Source organism: Moschus berezovskii, chromosome 15 (genome assembly GCF_049115385.1).
Source record: "Moschus berezovskii isolate FMDL1 chromosome 15, NW_MosBer_1.0, whole genome shotgun sequence".
Lineage (NCBI taxonomy): Eukaryota > Metazoa > Chordata > Mammalia > Artiodactyla > Moschidae > Moschus > Moschus berezovskii.
The window spans coordinates 61705880-61718342 of record NC_142474.1 but is presented as its reverse complement, the minus strand read 5'-3'; the positions used below and the strand labels follow the sequence as shown (position 1 = coordinate 61718342).

Here is a 12463-nt window from a genome sequence, read left to right as displayed (position 1 = left end):
ATCCCTCCCAGCATCAGACTCTTTTCCAGTGAGTCAAATCGTCGCATGAGGAGGCCAAAGTATTGCAGTTTCAGCTTTAGCATCAGTCCTTCCAATGAACACCCAGGATTGGTCTCCTTTAGAATGGACTGGTTGGATCTCCTTGCAGTCCAAGGGACTCTCAAGAGTCTTCTCCAGCACCACAGTTCAAAAGCATCAATTCTTCAGCGATCAGCTTTCTTCACAGCCCAACTCTCACATCCATACATGACCACGGGAAAAACCATAGCCTTGACTAGACGGACCTTGGTTGGCAAAGTAATGTCTCTGCTTTTTAATATGCTATCTAGGTTGGTCATAACTTTCCTTCCAAGGAGTAAGTGTCTCTTAATTTCATGGCTACAATCAGCATCTGCAGTGATTTTGGAGCCCAAAAAAATAAAGTCTGACACTATTTCCTCTGTTTCCCCATCTATTTCCCATGAAGTGATGGGACCAGATGCCATGATCTTTGTTTTCTGAGTGTTGAGCTTCAAGCCAACCTTTTCACTCTCCTCTTTCACTTTCATCAAGAGGCTTTTTAGGTCCTCTTCACTCTCTGCCATAAGGGTGGTGTCATCTGCATATCTGAGGTTATTGATATTTCTCCCAGCAATCTTGATTCCAGCTTGTGCTTCTTCCAGCCCAGCGTTCCTCATGATGTACTCTGCATATAAGTTAAATAAGCAGGGTGACAATAAATCTTACCTAATATCCTGATTTTTGTGCTGCACACACTTGGCATTATGAACAGAGACCTTTTCCTCCCTTTGTTATAATAACAGCTTCCTCATTCATCTACACTTGATGCCCAGTTATTCACTCTTTCTATCCTGTTTAAGTCTGTTGTTACGGAACGTCATTCTATAAGTGTCCCACTATCATATTTGACATTCTGCTCCATTAAAGCCAAAAAGGAAATAATTATCTGAAGACAAAAACCCCTGTGATATCCAAAAGATGTACTTTCAGTTCTATTGATATTCTGGGTATCCAGGCACACATTGTCCTGTAAGATTTCTTAAAGTCGCACTAATTAGCCTCTGTCTCTAACTTTGCATTTCTATATTGTATAGAATTATAGGAGGAATGTGTGTGTGTATGCATGTGTGTTCTCATCTGTAGTGCAATATACTAGCAGAATAAAACAACCGAGTATAAATCTATGTATACTCTTCTAGAGAACATCAGACTGCACATCAGCCCACATCAACTGAAGACCAAAAGAGAATTCTTTTTACGGTATACAAATAAAGACTGTTTGCTGAAATTAACCATTTTAAAAATTGCCATTTGAAACAAGGTGGTCATTTAGGAAAAAAAAAAAATTCTCTTTCAAGCTTAAGCAATTTACATAGTGTTGCCCTTAATTATATCTTCTTTTGGTTTGGTTTTTGAAACCTGAACCAACTGGAATATGCTCAGTCATGGGACAGCTGAGAGATGAAATAACCTACAGAGAGCTGGGTTAAGAAGACAAATTACCTAAAACCAAGTTCAATGCTGGAGATGAACGTGTACACTCTCTCTTTTTTTTTTTTGGCTTGTTCTCTCTGCTGGCTTTGGATGGCAATTTACCCACTTTGGGTAGTTTCCACTCACATGCATACACACACAGACACACTCATGCTGATCAGCACTCATCTCAGCCCTGAGGACGTTGTGTGGCTGTCTCCTCTCCCACGGTCTGCCTTTGTTTTTTTGTTTTTTTTTTTTTTTATTTCTAAAATTTTTATTTAATAAATGGTACAAAGCACAATGCCAAAAACATTAACAGTTAAAATTTCACCAAAAGAAAAAATGCTATAGAATACACAGTTGTAAAAAGTTACATTAAGTTATTTTACAACTGCCTCAGGTTGCAAAAAGAAAAAAACCCAATGCCATACCTAAGTTATCCCTCTTTCAAAATAATGCCATTTATGTTATAAACCATGAGCACCCCATCAAAAGATGGGAACTGCTTTTGTTAATTCATATATATATATATATGACTGTATCACTTTGCTATACACCTGAAACAAACACAACTCTGTAAATGAAATATAGTACAATATAAAATAAAAATAAGTAACAGACCTTTGGGGCTTTACACCGAGTTAGAGTTCCTATCAGAGGGATGACAGCACCACAGCTGTACTGAATCCACATGAAGGAGGCACACGAATGACTGGATTACAAGAGTTACAGGAATGAGAGCTGCTCACTTCCCAGAAACTACAGCTCACAGAAAACCAACAAAGGCACGAGATACAGACCATTCACTTATGAATGTGTAAAACTCACGAAAGTCCACATTATTCCTACAACACGTTAAAAGTGCTTCAGAATTCACACAATACTAATTTTCTTTTGGTTCTGGTTAAATTATATATACCAGTTTATAACAAATGGTAAAATCTGTAACTCTGTTCAAAGTTATAAAAGATTACTTAAGAATGGTTTCTTGTATTTCTATGCCACCTTTATTGTTCTGGTTTCTCATTTCTTAATTAGTAAATTCAGCGTGCAGGTTCTATCCCAGGGTAATTTATACACTTCTGGAAGGAACGGCCTCTTGAATCCACAGAGTGTTGAGGTGGGGAGCCCCCAACCACATCAGATTCATTTCACATATGATAATATACATGTTTCAATGCCATTCTCCCAAATCATCCCACCCTTGCCCTCTCCCACAGAGTCCAAAAGACTGCTCCACACAACCGTGTCTCTGCTGTTGTCTCATATACAGGGTTATCATTATCCTCTTGCTATATTCCATATATATGTGTTAATATACTGTATTGGTGTTTTTCTTTCTGACTTACTTCACTCTGTATAATAGGCTCCAGTTTCATCCACCTCATTAGAACGGATTCAAATGTATTCTTTTTAATTGCTGAGTAGTACTCCATTGTGTAAATGTACTACAGCTTTCTTATCCATTTGTCTGCAGATGGACATCTAGGTTGCTTCCATGTCCTGGCTATAATAAACAGTGCTGCAATGAACATTGGAGTACATGTGTCTCTTTCAATTCTGGTTTCCTCGGTGTGTATGCCCAGGAGTGGGATTGCTGGGTCGTATGGAAGTTCTATTTCTAGTTTTTTAAGGAATCTCCACACTGTTCTTCATAGTGGTTGTACTAGTTTGCATTCCCACCAACAGTGTAAGAGGGTTCCCTTTTCTCCACACCCTCTCCAGCATTTATTGCATGTAGACTTTTGGATAGCAGCCATTCTGACTGGCGTGAAATGGTACCTCATTGTGGTTTTGATTTGTATTTCTCTGATTATGAGTGATGTTGAGCATCTTTTCATGTGTGTGTTAGCCATCTGTATGTCTTCTTTGGAGAAATGTCTGTTTAGTTTTTTGGCCCATTTTTTGATTGGGTTGTTTATTTTTCTGGAATTGAGCTGTAGGAGTTGCTTGTATATTTTGGAGATTAATCCTTTATCAGTTGCTTCATTTGCTATTATTTTCTCCCATTCTGAAGGCTGTCTTTTCACCTTGCTTATAGTTTCCTTTGCTGTGCAGAAGTTTTTAATTTAAATAGGTCCCATTTCTTTATTTTTGCTTTTATTTCCAATATTCTGGGAGGTGGGTCATGGAGGATCCTGCTGTGATTTATGTCGGAGAGTGTTTTGCCTATGTTCTCCTCTAGGAGTTTTATAGTTTCTGGTCTTACATTTAGATCTTTAATCCATTTTGAGTTTATTTTTGTGTATGGTGTTAGGGAGTGTTCTAGTTTCATTCTTTTACAAGTGGCTGACCAGTTTTCTCAGCACCACTTGTTAAAGAGATTGTCTTTTCTCCATTGAATACTCTTGCCTCCCTTGTCAAAGATAAGGTGTCCATAGGTGCATGGATTTATCTCTGGGCTTTCTATTTTGTTCCATTGATCTATATTTCTGTCTTTATGCCAGTACCATACTGTCTTGATGACTGTGGCTTTGTAGTAGAGCCTGAAGTCTGGCAGGTTGATTCCCCCAGTTCCATTCTTCTTTCTCAAGATTGCTTTGGCTATTTGAGGTTTTTTGTATTTCCATACAAATTGTGAAATTATTTGTTCTAGCTCTGTGAAAAACACCATTGGTAGATTGATAGGGATTGCATTGAACTTATAAATTACTTTAGGTAATATATTCATTTTCACAATATTTATTCTTCCAATCCATGAACACGGCATATTTCTCCATCTATTAGTGTCCTCTCTGATTTCTTTCACCAATGTTTTATAGTTTTGTATATATAGGTCTTTTGTTTCTTTACGTAGATATATTCCTAAGTATTTTATTCTTTTCATTGCAATGGTGAATGGAATAGTTTCCTTAATTTCTCTTTCTATTTTCTCATTATTGGTGTATAGAAATGCAAGGGATTTCTGTGTGTTGATTTTATATCCTGCAACTTTACTATATTCATTGATTAGCTCTAGTAATTTTCTGGTAGAGTCTTTAGGGTTTTCTGTGTAGAGGATCATGTCATCTGCAAACAGTGAGAGTTTTATTTCTTCTTTTCCAATTTGTATTCCTTTTATGTCTTTTTCTGCTCTGATTGCTGTAGCCAAAACTTCCAAAACTATGTTGAGTAGTAGTGGTGAGAGTGGGCACCCTTGTCTTGTTCCTGACTTTAGGGGAAATGCTTTCAGTTTTTCACCATTGAGGATAATGTTTGCTGTGGGTTTGTCATATATAGCTTTTATTATGTTGAGGAATGTTCCTTCTATTCCCGCCTTCTGGAGGGTTTTTATCATACATGGATGTTGAATTTTGTCAAAGGCTTTCTCTGCATCTATTGAGATAATCATATGGTTTTTATTTTTCAAATTGTTAATGTGGTGTATTACATTGATTGATTTGTGGATATTGAAGAATCCTTGCATCCCTGGGATAAAGCCCACTTGGTCATGATGTATGATCTTTTTAATGTGTTGTTGGATTCTGATTGCTAGAATTTTGTTAAGGATTTTTGCATCTATGTTCATCAGTGATATTGGCCTGTAGTTCTCTTTTTTTGTGGCATCTTTGTCAGGTTTTGGTATTTGGGTGATGGTGGCCTCATAGAATGAGTTAGGAAATTTACCTTCCTCTGCAATTTTCTGGAAGAGTTTGAGTAGGATAGGTGTTAGCTCTTCTCTAAATTTTTGGTAGAGTTCAGCTGTGAAGGCTCTCTTTTTTAAATAATTACTTATTTGGCTACTGGGTCTTAGTTGTGGCACTAGGGCTCTCTAGTTGTGATGCACAGGCTCCAGAGCACACAGGCTCACCAGGGATTGAATCCATATCCTCTGCATTGCAAGGCAGATTCTTAACCTCTGGACCATCAGGGAAGTCCCCCAAACCAGTACACTCTTTTTTCTTGGCAGTTCAATAACTTTACTGGACAATCAGCAATTAGGTCTCAACCACACTAACTGTCTGTAGATTTTTGAAAGTGGTGACAGGCATGTGAGTAACCAATGTGTAGAGCTCGTTTGGTTAGCCTTCATCTTTATTACATTTTCTGGACAACTGCACACAGATCTGATATGGGACATCCCTTACATCTTTGACCCAGACATCTTTGTTGAGCCTGGTGTAGGTGTGCACACCTGGGGTTCCCATCTCCTTCATGGCAAATTTCTGTATTTCTTTGAGTGCCCAAGGGACAGGCTTCTTGAAACCCACTTCATGGATGCACTGTGAATGCTGATGGCGTATTCTCTGATCACCACCTTGTTGATGGCGGGCTGGCCCTTCTTCTTACTGCCCTTTTTAGCAGGAGCCATCATCCTATAGCACCAGGGTACTGGTTTGGATTGGAAAGCCCAAACCAGTAAACTCCTAAGTCATTATTCTTTATTCCAAGATTTAAGTGCCAGTATCTACTTTATTTCATTGAGCACCACTTCCCAGCTATCTTGCAGACAGATGATTGGGAGTCCACATGAGCAGGTTAGGGGGAGGTGTCAGAATTAGACACACCTAGATAGTCCACTGACTAACTGCTGCTGCTGCTGCTGCTAAGTCACTTCAGTCGTGTCCGACTCTGTGTGACCCCATAGACGGCAGCCCATCAGGCTCCACCGTCCCTGGGATTCTCCAGGCAAGAACACTGGAGTGGGTTGCCATTTCCTTCTCCAATGTGTGAAAGTGAAAAGGGAAAGTGAAGTCGCTCAGTCATGTCTGACTCGTAGCGACCCCATGGACTGCAGCCTACCAGGCTCCTCCGTCCATGGGATTTTCTAAGCAAGAGTACTGGAGTGGCTTGCCATTGCCTTCTCCGCACTACTGACTAACTAGGTGATCTAAAAGAAAAAAACAAACCTCTTAACCTTCAGCAGTCTCAGATTCCTTACCTGTAAAATGTGGGGACCAGTACTTACTTTTCTATGACCTAAGTGAAGGCCATAGTTCATGGAGTCACAAGAGTCAGATACAACTTAGCAAATGAACAACACAATGGGAAGAAGCAGGGAAGAAGGTTGATGAGCAAGTATTAGATGTAGGTTATAGTCCTAGGTTTTGTTTCAGGTGGTGGGATGATACGTGTTTATGACTTTATTGAAAATCAATAATTAAATAAATAAATAAACAAATATGGATCACGAACAAGCTAAAGATTATTTTAATACAATTCTGTGCACCGAGACCTTGATAATAATATTTATAAGAGTATTAATAGTAACAATTGTACTATGTATTTTGCAGGGTTTTTGTTGGCTTTAAGTAACACGTGGAGTGTTTAGCACATTTTAACTTCTCTATAAAAACAGCTACTAGTATTATGATGGGGGTGAGTGACAATGGGTGAGGAGAGGGAACAGCATGCTGAAGAAATGATGATGTCTCATATAGAATGGTCCTTCTCTATTTACTAACTTAAAACTCAGAACATTAAAATTATATCTAAGTGACTAGACTCCCTCTCAAAAACTAGATCATTAACACATCATTTTAAAGTCTAATCCTATGGGACATATAATCTAGAGTTACGGTACTAATGGGGCTTCCCCAGTGGCTCAGCGATAAAGAATCTGCCTGCAATGCAGGAGATGCAGCAGGAGCCTCAGGTTCAATCCCTGGGTGGGAAAGCTCCCCTAGAGAAGAAAATGGCAACCCACTCCAATATTCTTGCCTGGGAAATCCCATGGACTGTAGCCTGCCAGCCTCCTCTGTTGTAAAGAATCAGACATGGCTGACCAACTGAACAACAACAAAGGTACTATTGAAACAGTTGCTTGTTTATTTGTTTTTATTAAAGCATGGTCCTACCTTCAAGAAGCTTACATTATTTAGGGGAAGAGGGAAACAGTACTTCAACATGAAACAATTACAAAACCAGAATGTACCAGAATGTGCTGCCAGAATGTGATATGAATGACAACTCCTTAAAGGAATCCAAACATAAGAGAAGGCTTCCTAGAATAAGAAGCTAAGCTTCAAGAAGGGTAGGATCTAAAGATGCGTGGAAACTGGGTGAAGCACAATCTCACCTTTAATTAAGACTTTTCTTTCTATTCTTTCCAGAACCTAGGGGTCATATTTGGCCCTTATAGCCATTAGTTTTCCATTACCAACAAAAGCAGTGTGCCTAAGGAAAAAATAAGAACAAGGTAGTGGTTTGACCCCAGATTATATTAAACAATTTCATTTTCTTGGTTCTTAATTACTAATCTAATTTTATGGCAAAACCAATACAATAATGTAAAGTAATTAGCCTCCAATTAAAATAAATTTAAAAAATAGATTCTAAAATACTGCTTACAGATAAAGTTGTCAGAGACAGGCACTGAGGCAGAAAAGAAGTGCCAGGTATTAGATCAAGTGCAATGCCTTGGTTGTATCTGAGATTGAAATCACATAAGAATATGAGCAATTCTGGTAGACTGAATGAAGAGACACACTGATATACGGGGGGGAAAAGGAACATTAAAGAGGAGAGTGAAAAAGTTGGCTTAAAACTCAAATTCAGAAAACTAAGGTCATGGCATCTGGTCCTATCACTTCATGGCAAATAGATGGGGAAACAGTGGAAAGAGTGACAGATTTTACTCTGGGGGGCTCCAAAATCACTGCAGATGGTGACTGCAGCCATGAAATTAAAAGACTCTTACTCCTTGGAAAAAAAGTTATGACCAACCTAGATAACATATTAAAAAGCAGAGGTCCATCTAGTCAAGTCTATGGTTTTTCCAGTAGTCACGTATGGATGTGAGAATTGGACTGTGAAGAAAGCTGAGTGCCAAAGAATTGATGCTTTTGAACTGTGGTGTTGTTGGAGAAGACTCTTGAGAGCCCCTTGGACCTCAAGGAGATCCAACCAGTCCATCTTAAAGGAAATCATTCCTGAATATTCATTGGAAGGACTGATGTTGAAGCTGAAACTCCAATACTTTGGCCACCTGATGCAAAGAACTGAGTCATTGGAAAAGACCCTGATGCTGGGAAAGATTGAAGGCAGGAGGAGAAGGGGATGACAGAGGATGAGATGGTTGAATGGCATCACCAATGGACATGAGTTTGAGTAAACTCCAGGAGTTGGTGATGGACAGGGAGGCCTGGTGTGCTGCAGTCCATGGGGTCACAAAGAGTTGGACACGACTGAGTGACTGAACTGAACTGAACCGAAAGACAGTAAGATACAAAAGTAAAAACAGCAAATAATTTTGTCTTTATAGGTTTTTAAAATATGGCATAAAACACATAATTTTCATGAAAGGGTATCCATTTTAATTAGTCAGACTTCAAGTAGTAAAAATTAATTACATGTAACCTAATTACATATATATAATTTACAAGAATAACAAAAAATACTGAAATTCTAAGATCTCCTTAAATAATTTTACTTAGTTTAATCAGTAACCTTCCTAGGAAATACATATTATACTAAAACATAGCTGGTGTACACATACAGAAAAGAATAGAAGCTATTCTAAAATCTAAAATAAAAATGTAGGAAGAAGTTAGTAAGGATTTGAAACATATAAAGTTGTAAAGGATAGAGTGAAAACGGATCTAGATCACCAGCTTTGATGAAATTTTAAAACAGTAACTTCAGCAGAGGAAGAAGTACAGAAAAACTACACAGGATATGAGAACTGTTTCAAATCTCCCAGCACGAACAATCACATAAACAAATTTATTTAAGTAAAAATAGTGTGCTAGTTTGAAGAGGTGACATTTAACAAACATTAACACATACATATTCATCAAATATTTATTAAGCTCTTGCTGTGAACAAAATAGTTTCTTCTTTTATTGAGCTTATAGTCTACCGAGAGAGACAAAAAACAATCAAGAATCAAAACAATCATGTAATTTAAGATTGTGATAAATGCTGTGAAGAAAACAAACAAGGAAATAAAGATAGAGGGTGACTGGGGATGTGGTGAGGTGGGGTGCAAATTTAGACACTGTGGTCAGAGAAAATTTCTCTGAGGTTATATCTGAGCATAGATCTGAGTGATAAGGAGAAACCAGCCATGAAAACATCTAGGGGTGCAATTTTCCAGGCTACTTAACACATATAATGTCCCATACAAAGACAGATAGAAAGATGAGGGGGTGGATGGGTGGATGGAGAGACTGGATGGACAGATAGATAACTTATCTACACAGAACACTCCACACATATAAAACACACAGAACACTCTACCCCAAAGCAGCAGAATACACATTTCCTCAAGTGGACATGGAACACTCCAGGACAGATCATATACTAGGCTATAATAAGTCTTAGTAAATTCAAAAAGACTGAAAGCATGCAAAATATCTTTTCTGATAATAATGAAATGAAACTGGAAATCAATAACAAAAGGAAAATCAGAAAATTCAAAAATATGTGGAAATTAAACAATACACTCTTGAGCAACCAATGAGTCAAAGAAGAAATCACAAGAGAAATTAGAAAATATTTTGAAATAAATGAAAACAAAACTTCATATACCAAAGCTTATGGGATTCAGTGAAAGCAACGCTAAGAGAGAAATTTATAGCTGTAAAGCATACATTAAAAAAAAAGATGAAAGATTTCAAATCTGTAACCTAACTTTATATCTTAAAGAACTAGAAAAGGAAGGGCAAGCTAAACGCAAAACTAGCAGATAAAAAGAAATAATAAAGATTAGGGCAGAGATAAGTAAAATACAGCATAGAAAAACAACAGCAAAAATCAATGAAACCAAAGTTGATTCTTTGAAAAGATCAACAAACTTGACAACTTTAGCTAGACTAAGGAAAGCAGAGAGAAGACTCAAATTACTGAAAATATAAGTGAAAGTGGGAGCATGACTACCAATTACACAGCAATAAAAAGAATTATAAGAAAATACTATGAGCAATTATACACTAACTCATTGGGTAACCTAGATGAAATGGAAGAATTCCTAGAAATACACATCTACCTAAACTGGATCATAAATAAATAGAAAATCTGAATAGATCTGTAACTAATAAGGAGATTGAACTGGTAGTCAAAAAAACACTCAACAGAAAAGTGCCTTGGACCAAATGATTTCACTGGTAAATTCTACCAAACATTTAAAAAATTAACACCTATCCTTTTCAAATGCTTCCAAAAAAAAACTGGAGAGACTTTCTAACTCACCCATTAGACCAGCATTACCCTGATAAATGGAATAAGACAAAGACATTTTAAGGACAATGCACACCAACCAATATCCCGATGAGATTTTGCGAAAACCTGCAAGAGAATTCTAGCAAACTGAATTCAGCTGCATTTTAAAAGGATTAAGCACCATAAGCAGGTGGGATTTATTCCTGGAATGCAAGGATGTTTGAACATATGAAAAATTAACCAATGTAATTAATATAAAACCTCACATGATCATCTCAACTGATGCCGAAAAAATACTTGGTAAAATATAACACTCTTTATGACAAACACTCTCAATAAAATAGGAATAGAAGGAAACTTCCTTGACATGATACAGTCCATTTTTAATGCTTGCATTTACAGATATACATTTCTATCTTAGAACTGCTTTCAATTCATCCCATAAATTTTGATATGTGGAGCTTTGTTTTCTTTCAGCTCAGGGTATTTTCTAACTTCCTTTGTGATTTCGTCTTGCATCCATTGGTTTCTCAAGAGAGTCTTGTTTAATTTCCACATATTTGTGAATTTTCCTGTTTTCCTTTGTTACTGATTTCTAGTTTCATTTCATTATTATCAGAAAAGATACTTTGTATGATTTCAACCTTTTTGAATTTATGAAGACTTCTTTTATGGCCTAACACACGGTTTATCCTGGTGAATGTTCCATATCCACTTGACAAAAACATGTATTCTGCTGTTGTTAACTATTCTTTTTTAAAATGCATTTTATTTAAGTATAGTTGATTTAAAATGTTGTGTTCATTTCTGTTGTGATTCAGGTATACCTATATTTTTTCTTTTACACATTATTTTCCATAGTGGTTTATCATAGGATATTGAATAAGTTTCCTGACTGTACTGTACAGTAGAGCTTTGTTATTTATCTATTCTATATATAATAATTCACATTTGCTAATCCAGATCATCTAGTCTTAATTTATTCTCTATTTTCATAATTACATTGGATGTTGAAGTTTGCCAAATATTTTTTTCTGCATATATTAAATCACTATAAATATTTTCCCCTTCAGGTTATTAATAACACATAATTCATCTCACACGCTAGTAAAGTCATGCTCAAAATTCTCCAAGCCAGGCTTCAGCAGTATGTAAACCGTGAACTCCCAGATGTTCAAGCAGGTTTTAGAAAAGGCAGAGGCACCAGAGATCAAATTGCCAACATCCGCTGGATCATGGAGAAAGCAAGAGAGTTTCAGAAAAACATCTATTTCTGCTTCATTGACTATGCCAAAGCCTTTGACTGTGTGGATCACAATAAACTGTGGAACATTCTGAAAGAGATGGGAATCCCAGACCACCTGACCTGCCTCTTGAGAAACCTGTATGCAGGTCAGGAAGCAACAGTTAGATCTGGACATGGAACAACAGACTGGTTCCAAATAGGAAAAGGTGTACGTCAAGGTTGTATATTGTCACCTTGCTTATTTAACTTATATGCAGAGTACATCATGAGGAACGCTGGGCTGGAAGAAGCACAAGCTGGAATCAAGATTGCTGGGAGAAATATCAATAACCTCAGATATGCAGATGACACTACCCTTATGGCAGAAAGTGAAGAGGAACTCAAAAGCCTCTTGATGAAAGTGAAAGAGGAGAGTGAAAAGGTTGGCTTGAAACTCAACATTCAGAAAACAAAGATCATGGCATCTGGTCCCATCACTTCATGGGAAATAGATGGAAAAACAGTGGAAACAGTGTCAGACTTTGTTTTTTTGGGCTCCAAAATCACTGCAGATGCTGATTGCAGCCATGAAATTAAAAGACGCTTACTCCTTGGAAGGAAAGTTATGACCAACCTTGATAGTATATTGAAAAGCAGAGACATTACTTTGCCGACCAAGGT

At 37.3% G+C, this 12463-nt stretch overlaps 1 pseudogene; it reads right to left on the bottom strand.

Annotated features, from left to right (window-relative positions):
* Positions 1-4938: 4938 nt before the first annotated feature.
* Positions 4939-6238, bottom strand: LOC148775452 (large ribosomal subunit protein eL31 pseudogene; annotated as a pseudogene).
* Between the last annotated feature and the right edge of the window lie 6225 nt (positions 6239-12463).